This window comes from Amblyomma maculatum, chromosome 3 (genome assembly GCF_055883805.1).
Source record: "Amblyomma maculatum isolate TAMU_Amacu chromosome 3, ASM5588380v1, whole genome shotgun sequence".
Lineage (NCBI taxonomy): Eukaryota > Metazoa > Arthropoda > Arachnida > Ixodida > Ixodidae > Amblyomma > Amblyomma maculatum.
The window spans coordinates 156,346,271-156,359,106 of NC_139346.1; the positions used below are offsets into that span (position 1 = coordinate 156,346,271).

General features: G+C 48.8%; 1 protein-coding gene across 1 annotated transcript in view; it reads left to right on the forward strand.

The window, feature by feature from the left end:
- Positions 1-12,836, forward strand: part of LOC146196567 (transducin beta-like protein 2) — a 262,041-nt gene that overhangs the window by 92,335 nt on the left and 156,870 nt on the right. The window lies entirely within an intron of this gene.

A 12,836-nucleotide genomic window follows, 5' to 3' on the forward strand; every position in this document is an offset into this window, starting at 1 on the left:
CGCCTCCATCGAAAAGCTGACTCCGAGGCCGGGATTCGATCCCGCGTCTTTGGGGACAGTAGTCGAGCGCCATAACCACTGCGCCACCCCGGCGGGGTAATGTTGTTGGCCTAAATACATGTCGCAGTACAATAAGATGCTACTTTTGGACACACTGATGTTGTTGTCGGTCTTGTGCGAGCGTGGTTATACCACCATCATCGCGTAGCTGTACGTTTTACACACCGAAAACAAAGCGAACGTCTGTACAAAAGCGAAACTCGATGCAGCAGCGCCATTCCAATACTGCGAGTGAATGGTGCAAGTTTTCGAATGTGTTTGGAAAGGGTCGAGTAGCGCCGCAGGACTCCGTCGAATGAATGTGTACTTGCCCGGCTTCGCATCGGGCGAATACGCATGTATGCCTTCCAGTGAAGACTCTTTGCAGCTTGTCTGACAGTGTTTTCCAGTGAGAGAGGAATAAAAGCATTATAAGGAGCATTCGAAAGGAGATAGACTCATTCCTCTTTTTCTTTTTAATAACGTTATTTTTGCCTCAAGGCATAATGGAATACGTAAACAAAAAAAAAAAAAAGAAATTAAAGGGGTTTTAAATGAAAGAAAAAAGGTTAACTGTTATAAAGTTCAAGAGAGAGCGATCATAAGGCCCTTGCGTCCATGCAATGTATGAAGATGATTTGTTCAGCGAAAGGCCCACTGCCGTCAGGTGCCGAATTAACCAATGTATATTCGCCAGTCCTTACTCGCGGAGGTTCCAGCCCCCGTTCCTCAGGCCTGCGTGCCAGGAGCGGGGAGTAGGGGGCCTCCTAAATCGGTGGAAATTAAAGTTTTAATCAATCAATCAATCAATCAATCAATCAATCAATCAATCAATCAATCAATCAATCAATCAATCTCGTCGGCACCGTCCCACGACAAAGCGGCCCCGGAAGAAAAGACCCCATAGAAAGTGGTCCTTAAGCGAAAAAAAGTCCCCAAGCCACTATCGACTAAACAGGTTAGAATACCCACCAGCAGATAGGAAACTAAATAAGATCCAAGAAAGCATTTGGAGGCGCTTACAAACAAGGACTTTTCCGAACTCAGCTACTTTAAGTCAGTGGTACTCGGAGCAATTCTCAGATAGGTGCAAACTATGTGAGGATAAGGCGAGTCTGGTACATATGACATGGACGTGCCCAGAAATGAAAATATAAATGAACAGACGAAAGCGGAAGAATTTTGTGAGACTCTACTGTTGAGCTCACACCTTGATACTCAGCTAGGTGTAATCCGACTGGCCGAACACGCCGCCCGGGTCCAAGGGCTCCAGGCCGTCGTGTAGGCGGGTAGGTTGACGTCTATGCCCTCCACTACGGCTCCTCTTTCTCTCTTTCCACTTTCACGGGTGGTTGAGGTGTCCACGGAGACAAGTGTGACAGATGCTGCGCCTTGTCCTTCCTGTGAACCAATTATTATTATTATTATTATTATTATTATTATTATTATTATTATTATTATTATTATTATTATTATTATTATTATGTCTGAATTTGAATTTGAAGACCGACTTGACCCACCTTCAAGCATGGCCAGGCCCACCTCCAATAATGGCTGGACAGTCGTGTATTGGGCTTTTTTTTCTTTTTCGCATGGTGCTTTGTTTGTTAGCCGGTAGTCAATAATAATAATAATTGGTTCACAGGAAATGAAAGGCGCAGTATCTGTCACACTTCCTCTCTGGACACCTGAACCGCGCCGTAAGGGAAGGAATGAAGGTGGGAGTGAAAGTGGAAAGAGAGAAAGGGGAGCCGGCCACTTCGTTTCGCCTCCGAAGTGGCGTCCGTGTGCTGTGCGATGTCAGCGCACGTTAAAGATCCCCAGGTGGTCGTAATTACTGCGTAGCCCGTCTCTCATTTTTACGTCTCTCTCTCTCTCTCTCTCTCTCTCTCTTTTCGGTCATGCACGTCACATGCTTACCGAGATGGTCGAAATTACTTCGCAGCTAGCCTCCACTACGGATCCTCTTTCTCTCTTTCGACTTTCATTCCCACCTTTCTCCCTTCCCTTACGGCGCGGTTCAGTTGTCAACAGAAACAAGTGTGACAGATACTGCGCCTTTTCCTTCCTGTGAACCAATTAGAATTAGCTTACCGCTGTGTTTCTGCGTAATGAAAACAAAGTACCAGGAAATTGCTGTTTTGCAAAACTTTCACTTTCCACGAAAAAAAAATAAATTCGGTGTTGTCGTCGTTTTCTCCCAGCTAATATGGGTGGCTACAATCGGAACGACCAAATAAAACAGTATTGATATGTCAGAGCGACCCCGATTATGATAAATGAGCGGCGTTCATGTCTGCGCCGTTTAACCTTTTTTCTTCCAGTTGCTCCTTGAAGCGACCCATTCTCCGTATATATTCCGAGGTCGCGTAGCTTTCAGAAGCGTCGTCTTCTCCCTTACCTGGAATCATCTGATTGATATAGAAAAAACGGGCCCGCATGTCAGTTCGACTGCCCCACTTCCGGTTCCGCCGTTTCTACCAACCAGATGAGGCGCGGACATGGAGAAAACGACGCTTTTGAAAACGAGGCTAACTCAGAATATGCGGACCCAGGAGAAGTTGACGCGGATACGTGTGAGGTACAATGTATACATAGTCCTCTTGCTCCGAGCTTTTTTGTTCTGGTGGTATATTCCCTGAACCAGAGACGTGCCGTGGTTTTATCATAATATTATTTCCGTCGTGCCTCCCAAAATATAAATAAATTGTACTACGGGTGTCTTCAAGGATCACAACTACCATTTCCATATGTCACTGCATGAGTGATCAGGCTGAGTCTTTCGAAAGCAAGCAGTAAACACCCATTTTTATTGTACGCTTGCTACGACTAAAAATACTTATTCACAATACCCCCCCCCCCCCCCCCCCCATACACACACACACACACCGCCATAAAAGAAGGAAAGGCAAGCGAAAACAGAACGTCCCTGCGTCATAGGGGAAGCGTGTCTTTACTCTGGGTTTAACGGTTCCGGAGAGCTCGATATGGAAATGAACTCGTGCGCACTGCGTATGCGCGCAGACCAGAGATGGAACTCGGCGCCGAGGGGTCAACGGGGTGCTTCTGTATGAGATGACCCGAGAAGATCAGAGATGCAACTCGCGGCGCCCAGGGTTCACGACGGAAATGATATTATGATAAAACTGCGGCATGCCCGTGGTTCAGGAAACATACTACCGGAACACCAGAACAAAAAAGCCCGAAGCAAGTGGACTATGTTCACAAGATCATTCCGCGTATTGCTCCGCCGACGTTGAGCGGCAAGCCATCACACTATTGACTCAAAGGCACTTCGCGCGTTAGTTTAGAAGAGCTGGAACCGGGATGTTTATTGGAGAAGTCGGCCGCACAGGACGAAATTTCCAAGTCTACATGAAATGCTGGGAGCGTGAACATTCAGGCCCCGCTATAAGAACACGAGTTCGAATTTCTCATCAGTGCACCTTGAAAGGCGCCGAGCTTAAGACTTCCCCCAAACATTTATACTACAGTAGTGTCGATATGCGTAGAGGAGGGGGTCCAAAACCCCTCGCGATCAACTGTAGGTGCCAGCATAAAGGTCAGTGTAGTATAGTATACTGTTGAAACAGAAAACTCACGGGCGAAATGAAATGCTAGGCTGACTGAATTAAGTAAGTCTATGAGGCGGCCCTATGAGTAAGTATGAGGCGGCCCTTTACTCGCCGTCACCGGCGATATTTCTTTCTTGCTGCTGCGTGTAAGGCAGGGTAAAGGAAAGGTCGAGCATATTTTTACCCTATAAAATGCCACCCAAACCCGTACACGAAGGCACTGCATGGATGTCACATGACATATCGTTTTTAAAAAGTCATGAGTGAAATCAGTTTTCAGAGAGCGCATATAAGCAAAAGAGAATTAGCCAACCTGTGTAGGAGAGCTCGATGTTCGTTTGCCGATAGGAGGAGAGTACTTTGTATATATAATGGATGTAGGTAAGACCGTCCCCGGACAAAACGGCCCCGGAAGAAAAGGCCCCATAGAAAGTGGTCCCTATAGCGAAAAAAAGTCCCCAAGCTAAAAATTGTCCCGGAGTATAAATTATTCTTCTGCAGCTCATATCCGTAAAAAAGAAAGAGAGTGAGAGAGAGAGAGAAAAGAACAGAAAAACGAAGAAAGAAAAACCTTTTTGTTGCAGGTTTCTTGTCTGAAAATAAATGTAACCATTGTTTGGAATCTAGGTCCTATGAGTGAGGGACTTGTTAACAAGCACTAAAGAAAACATGTCGAAAAAGCATGCTCTAAAAACAGCATGCATGCCACCTGGCCAGTTTCATTTCATACAGCGATGATGAGGGGTGCTGTGAAGGGGGATTCTTTTGGAGTACGTACCAGATCACAGTGCGACCATTCAGCAAAGGTCATGCCAGGAAATATCACACTACAAGAACGCTTCGACCACTGTCGAAGCGCAAAGCTATCCAGAGATGCACTTATACTTGCCTTCGTCCACTCTCTTCACTGCCATAATTACTTTCTTTGTGAACGCCCTACATCACCAGTACGATGTGGATGTTTCGCCACTTCGAAGTCGACGGATGAAAGTACTGTTGGCGTACATTATTCCAGCACGCCTTGGGGAAACGGAATACACGCCTTGAAGAAAAAGAAAGGGCGAGAAATAAGAAATGCAAATAAGGGTCAAGCTATAACCGCAAAAGATGCTATGCAAAATCAGTAAAAGTAGGTGACACAAAAGCAATTCTCCCAGATAAGCTGGGCACCAGGTGAGGCGAATCTTGACGGGTAATGTACGTTTCATTGCGGCCATTTGACGACATTTTTTTTTTTTTTCTTAAATGGTGTGTTTTCTTCCAGAGACGTCTTTTTACAGGGACGTTTTTACCAGGGACGTTTACTCCGGGGTCATTTTTCCGGGTGCGTCTTTACCGGAACCCGTTTAACTTATCGTCTTAGTGTCAGCTGTCACCGCCCAACCATACATACAGAGGGGCTACTGATTATTACTCTCGTAGTTGATACTTAGCAGCAAATAATTAGGCTGGCCAGAATGCCGGCTTATACGCATGGGTGCGATGTCAAGTTTCGCAAACGGATTAATTGATTGATTGATTGATTTTTAGGAAGAGAAAGGCGCGGTAACTGCCTCACTTGTTTTCTGTGGACACCTGAACCGCGCCGTAAGGGAAGGAAGAAAGGTGGAAGTGAAAGTGGAAAGAGAGAAAGAGGAGCCGTAGTGGAGGGCTTCGGAGTAATTTCGACCACCTGGGGATCTTTAACGTGCGCTGACATCGCACAGCACACGGACGCCTCTTCGTTTCGCCTCCATCGAAACGCAGCCGCCGAGGTCAGGTTCGAACCCGGGTACTCCGGCACAGTAGTCGGGCGTCTTACCACTGCACCACCCCGGCGGGGCTTCGCAAACGGAACTTGATATAAGTGCGTAATGCCCCATTCGAAACGTAAGCGCGCTGGCAATGGGGATGGAAGAATTGCTCATTGTGGCGTCATATTTGAACCAGCTGTTGTGACTGGCGGTGATTTGCCGTCATATTCTCCCCACGGCGGGGGAGATGCTCTGCGGAGCGTCTGACGAAATGTTCTTTGGGTATTGCGCGGCAAATAGAGAGAAGCCCTACGCCGTATAATTCATCAGTCTCTGGCGTCGCAAGTCGTCGTACACGCGAATTTCGCAACAGCGAGCACCGTTTAGTAATTGCTACGCGCAACTCTTTTTCGACAGGACATCGCCGCGTTGCTCTGTTCTGTGCAATGCGCGGTTTGGCATCGTTTTAACTTGGGGGGGGCGTTTTCAGCTCAGCCGGATGGCTCACCACAACTCGACGGGGGTCTACTCCTCAGTCGGCGGATGGAAACAGCGTGTGCGCCGCAATCCCGGGATTGCAACCCCCATCGCCTCGTGTCTTGTGACTTAAGAAATCGTGCCCGAAGACACGTCCACGCACCTGTTCTTCTCTTTCCTATTCTCTCTTCTTTCTTTTCGCGAAGCCTATAGATCACACGGGAATAGCGCTGACGCTCAGTGTTTCGCAAACCGGGAGATGTCGGCCTATGGTCCCCCTTTTTCACTTCTTTTTTTTCCTTCTCTCTTTTTTTCTTTATTTACCCTTCCCCTTCGCTTTCTGCGGTTTGACGGATTTCTCTAATTGCTCGTGTCCCATCCGCGCCGGTGTCTACTCCGTGTCGGCAGTCCAACGACGCCACAATCCAACGTGCGGTTGTTCAACTGCTCCGCCTCGCTAGCTGGAAAGCTCAGAGAGGGAGCCGGCGAACGCGCAGGTATTTCCGGACGCTTCTTCGTCGAAGCGGGCACTGTGCAGGCGCCGCGCAGAAACAGCGCGAGCCGATCTTATTTATAGCTCCGGTCGCGGTGCGCGCCTCTTTGCGGGCCCCGGCTAACTCCTTCTGTTCTCACGCGCCTGCGACGCACGCACGCACGACGCAGGCTGCCGGAAACACGGGGAGGCCCTTGTGCTAAGTGTTCCGTTAAAATGCCTCGCGGGGTCTTCCTACTTTGCTTCGTCTCTGGCCGCGCGAGCGCTGTCCAAGTAGCGCTTGCTACTGGCGTGCCCGGTGTGCCGTGACGACGGTTTCCATTGCCTGAGGCCGGCGGATGTAACCTTGTGACCGTCGTGCGGCGGTTTTAAGTTCGATGTTGTTTACAACGCGAGGTGTTGCAGCTGGTTTAAGTCCCCCCCCCCCCCCCCCCCTCCCGTTCGCTTCCTCCCCCTCCCGAGCGGTCGTTTCGCCGGTCGAATAAAATGACGTCACCATGTGGCATGATTACATAACCTGTAGTCACGGTCATATGACCCGTGCATCTTGGTACCACCGAATGATCACTTTACTGGTATAGTTAATCGTGGGTCATGACACTAATACGTCGCTTTGCCTGCACCTCACCTTTTTACATTTATTTTTGTTTTGTTTTGTTTTGTTTTGAACGGTCAAGACCGATTGTATACATCACTCGCAGGGGGCTGCTTGTTGGCGCAGCCTCGTGAAATGGACGCTGGATATGCTCTTCGCTTCGTCCAGCGCCGTCCTCCATAGCCTTTTAGAGCGTCAGGCAATGTTGCCTTTGCGCCGTTCTGGCGGAAAACGTTTCTAAACACGTAGTGGGTTTATTACCTTGTTAATGGTGTTGTATTTGCTCCTTGAGGCGATCGCGCTACTAAGTCCGAACGTAATATATACACGACATGCAGGTGAAATTAAGGCGAGAATTCTGCTTCGCTTGAAAACATTTAGCAGTTGATACCTTTTGTATGGGGCTGAATTATGTGGAGGCTAACCAAGAGTGTTCTACTTAAGTTGAGGACAACCCAGAGGGCTATGGAACGAAAAATGGTAGGGGGTAACATTAAGATAGGAAGCGTGCAGAGTGGGTCAAAGAAATAACTCAAGTTACCGACATTCTAGTGGAAATTAAGAAGAAATGGGCATGGGCAGGACATGTAGGGCGAAGAGAGGATAACCGATGGTCGCTTAGGGTAACAAACTGGATTCCAAGGGAAGGAAAGCGTAGCAGGGGGCGGCAGAAAGTTAGGTGGGCGGATGAGGTTAAGAAGTTCGCAGGGGTCAAGTGGATGCAGCTAGCGCAGAACCGGGTTAAGTGGAGAAATATGTGAGAGGCCTTAGCCCTGTAGTGGGTATAGTCAGGTTGATGATGATGATGACCTTTTCTATATAAACTGGCTCTGGTTTCTCTTTTATCTTTTTGTTTGGTCGTTCCAAGTTGTTCCATTGGGAACGGAATGCCGTGTTCGGACGCGCCTGGCTGCGGTAGTAGTACTCGGCGAATCAATTTCCCCATTGATGACGACCTTGGTGGATTTAAGAAGTGCGAAGGCGCACGACGTCGGAAGAAAAGTTAGGTCGCCGGGACGACCAGAACTACACGCGACTAGGAGTTCTTTACTGATGCATCCAGTTTCCGGCCGAAGCGGGAAAAGAATGATGATAATAGTAAACGCTGCGCGAGACCCAAAGAAGCCAGCGCTGTGCGAACAGGCGCATTTTCCGAGTCACGCTGAGTGAACGCGTGCCATTTCCGGGCGGTGTTAATAGCCTCGTCGTAATGACCGTGCCGATGGTGGACGCTTCCGGAAAGCACCGCCGTGCGTTCCCTTTAACTGACGCCAGGATTCGAGGTAGATATCATGATGGACAAAAACGTGAACGAACGTGAACTTGAAGGTAGGAATAAGGCGGGACAAACTCTTCACGTGTACGCGTCGAGTGCCAGTACGTTAAACATAGTAAACTTTGGGCTACATTCTGAAGCCTACATAAATGTTTCATATGTTAGTAATGTAATTTTAAAGTGGTATCTTTAAGGCTCCCGCTGAGCGGAAATCCCGGCGTTGTCCCGTCGATGTCCTGCAGCGAAAATTCAGATTTGTGGACCGGGTAATGACGTCACAGCCATGTGACTTCGCGCGGAGATTTCGAACACCCCACAAAGCTTACCTGAAACGCGACTTTATGCGCGGAACGAAAATGACGAATACATGTTGCGTAGTGCAAAATAAAAACCGCCGCGTGTCTCAAACTATTTAACTTTTAATTGTCACAGTTGTGTTGTAGATGTGTAGGCAGTGTTATCATATGTTTTTTTTTTTTTCTTTTCCTTCAGTGCGCAAGCTACTCTGTGTTATTTCCTGTTTTTTCTTTTTTTTTTTTTTTGCTGGAATGTGCTTGCATTTTTTTTTTCTTTAGCATTAACGAAGCCTTCACCGTTTACCGAACGTTGCTTCTTGTCATGAAGAGGTTCTGAGTATTGTTCATTGCATGAAACCGTGTGTTTTTGGTGAATTTCTATTGCATTTCAGACTGTATATTTCCCGGTTCTTCTCACGTCCTTTTGAAAGGATTACACTGCTGTTAAAATAAATCAAATAAATAACTAATTCCGCTTAATGGAAAGTGTCAACAAGTGTATGCTTCCGGCGGGATCCCAAACCACGATATTAGGTTTGCGAACTGTAGGCGATACTGACAAGGTCACTCAAGGCACGCCTGTGCGGCTCGGGAATAACGAAGAGGGTACATATATGTCCTATGTTCTTTCACGTGAAGTATTAAATTTTACAACTGAATGCTTGAACTAGGAGCACAGGCGGCTATCGCGTCGTACGTTTAGGGCGGAATGTGTGCACGCAACCAATCAGTGCACGGCCACGTCACCTACCAACTATCACCGGCCTGAGACATGCGCGCGATTTTTCGTTCAGAACGCCAACGCCGACGCATGCTTTTCTGTAGGAGGGGGGCCCCTAACGCTGCCGAATTAGTAACCCCAGTCACACGGTCTCTTTCGATCCTAACTGAACTCCATTGTGCACCGAAGTCTTCAAGCACGATCGATGGCATCCGATGGTATACATGAAATGAGAATTTGCCACCATATTCTTGACATGGCGCCAATTTTAAAGCGATGTACAGCGTAATAGGTCCCGTTCCCCCTAGAACCCGACAGTCTGCGTTGTGTGCGAAAAATCACAGGCATGCCCCTGGGGACATGACCGAGTACTGATTCCACAATGGGTTGTGACGTCACGAGACCACGGAAATGGGTAAGTTGGCAGGTGCTGCCGGTCGGGCTTCTTCTTTGATACGGGAGAGTGACAGCGGAATGCAGCCCTCCGGGACCATTGGATCTCGTGTTAAGCAGTCTACCCGTAGACTTCATATCTATCTTTCACATAACGTGCTAGCTTACGGCTATATCTTAGTGTGCGCGCGTGTGCGTGCGTGCGTGCGTGCGTGCGTGTGTGTGTGTGTGTGTGTGTGTGTGTGTGTGTGTGTGTGTGTGTGTGTGTGTGTGTGTGTGTGTGTGTGTGTGTGTGTGTGTGTGTGTGTGTGTGTGTGTGTGTGTGTGTGTGTGTGTGTGTGTGTGTGTGTGTGTGTGTGTGTGTGTGTGTGTGTGTGTGTGTGTGTGTGTGTGTGTGTGTGTGTGTGTGTGTGTGTGTGTGTGTGTGTGTGTGTGTGTGTGTGTGTGTGTGTGTGTGTGTGTGTGTGTGTGTGTGTGTGTGTGTGTGTGTGTGTGTGTGTGTGTGTGTGTGTGTGTGTGTGTGTGTGTGTGTGTGTGTGTGTGTGTGTGTGTGTGTGTGTTTTGGAGGTGGGCGTTCAATCCAAGATGCACACCCACCACGCAGTACTTCGCTTCTGTGGAGTTGACAATTAGCGGGGCCGCACCAGCGCTTCGCGAAAACATCCAAGCAGAAGTATTCCCCAAATGCAGCGGTTGGGCCGTACTCTATACACGCGCCCTCCGGGCTCGGCCATGACACTACACGTACCCCATTGACTGCGTATGCCCCTTATCTCCGAAGGACGCGGTTCACGTTCTCGACGCCCAAATAATATAATAAAAAATGAATACTGAAAGAACGCATCCATCGCTATTGCATGCTTCTCCGAGCTTTAAATATACGTTGCGCAAGCGGAGATGGAAGGAAAGATATGAAGAAAAAAAAAAGAAGAAAAGAAACACGACAATTAAGCCGAACAGCGAGGAGGGCGCGGCTGCTCAAGCGAAAATAGAATCGGTTTCTCAAACGCGCGTGTGTGCCCTTTTTGATGACGCCACCGAAGAGCGGGAAGAGCGGGCCGTGACATAGGACGTTCGCACACGCTACTCGCAGTCGCATATGTCGTCACGGCGTCCTCTGCTGGCCACGGCACTTGCTCGGGACTTGGCTCGGGCATGTCCCACACTTCGGCAAATCCTGCAACTCGTCGCCGCTGACGGTTGAGCGGAGAGTGATGCCCTATCGGCTGCTTCGATCGATGTTTCGGCCGCCAGCGCGGCGAGGGATTTGCCCACCTTGTTCGCAAGACGCGCGCTTTTATGACGCGTCTTGGCGCCCTTGGCGACTTCGTCGCTGCAGCTTGGGCGACGGGGAGAAAGAAGTCCGCAGGTGCGGCGGCTCTCTAACCAGCCGTTTCAGTTTGCTTTCCTTGTTTTGTTTATCGAGACATGCGCGCGCGTGCGACTGTCCATTACTCACGGAGGGCTGTGCGATAAATCCCAGAGGTTCTGTTAATAAAGTGGCTTATTACGGAGCGGACAGCCGGGGTGTTGTTTATGTATACTTGCTCGCGCTCTGTCGAAGTTTCCTCCGGAGTCCTTGGACACGGTCGCGTCTGGACTGCTTCTCATCGCAGCTGGCGGCTGCCAGGTGCGCGACAGAGTATGCGTCCGATGGCTACCTCGAGTTCGCTACCCGCGATACGAGCGGACAAAATGCGCATTGCCAGTGACTGTGGAGTTTCTCGAGAGGTGCGCTTCAGCGGACCTCCGGTGGCTATCGAAACTTCGGTGCGGTTATTGCTCGCTATCGGATGCTATAATTTCCGAGGGAGTGGGGCTGCTTTACACAGTAGCGAGATCAATGGCACTGGCCTGTTATATATTGAAACTGCCGCGCTTTCAGTTTAGGGACCACCGGCGTAGCGGGCGGTGTCTTTTTTGTGTTCGTGGCTTCGAGGTCGTCACAAAGTGTTGTTGCAAGCTCTGGCCCAACGTGGTGGCCCAACGTGGTTGCCAAACGTTTTGCGATGATGGGCGTGTTTCGTGCACTTTGGAGTACACTGTATATTTGCTTGGTTGTTACAGCTTGACTCTACCAGCAAGCCAAACTTGTTGCACACGCCGTACGAATTCTAGCTGTATACAGCGACACGCCATATATGACGGCCGCAGAAGAATGTACAGTTCCAGCCCCCGTAAGAGCCATCTAAAATAACGTCGCAGATAATCTCGAAGCCTCGCGGGAAGAAATGCGTATGAAGCCGAACCTCGTCGTAAATCGTAACGAAGTCGAAGGAGCTCCGCGTCTTCTTCGTTGTGGACGTTGATTCGTTATAACGGGGATCGACGTTACTTGAAACAGCCGCATGCCAACGGATGCCATTGCTTATATCGGGGAAAACACATCGATAGCGTTCAACGACCCGTCTACGTGCGTTATACGGGAGCCATCCACATGCGCAAGTAACGAATAAGTGCACCTTAATTACCAATGCGTACTTTAATTACCAATGCGCGCCCATTTCTTCCTCGGTCCGCATAGGATCTAGCGCCTATAAAACGGACGCTCAGAAGAGCTATGTAGCTGAGGACAGTGAGATATATATTCAGAATATTCAGCTCCGTTTTCATGATTTCGGAACAGATACGGGTCGCTGTAAAATTTGGCGCGCGCGGTTGCGATTTAATCGCAAATACCTGTCCTGCATATTCGGTCCGCTGCACTGCTCACAAACACGCGTGCCGCAATACTTCATCGCATGAAAAAATTGTATCATATCCAGAATGCATACACCCAGATGCTTTATTATTAAATTGACCCCTTCTGGGCAGCAGAACGTGTTTTGCGCGTTTTCTTTTCGCCACTATAGATCGGCCCTGTGAAGACTGCGCAGTGGCGATGCTGTCAACGGCTCCAAACGCGCTGCCAAACGGCTCTAATTTAAAGATTCTGTGAAAACGGAAGCTAAACTGCACGTAGAGCCAAAGAAGCAAGACGAGTTCGCTGTGGGCCGCATGCAAAGATGAGACTGGAGGAATTCCAGTGATCAGTGTGATTGATTGGGAAGGTTTATTACACTTTGTTATAGGAAAATGTCTCTTCGTACAAACGCGGTATCGAATAAGTGGGCTTCTGTAGGAGCTTTGGACGGGACTGAACCTATATACTTTGTTATAAAACGTTTAATTATCGCGAAGCATATGACTGCATCGTGGAAACAAATAAGTGCATCGCCTTAAAGACGGCGAGTATATA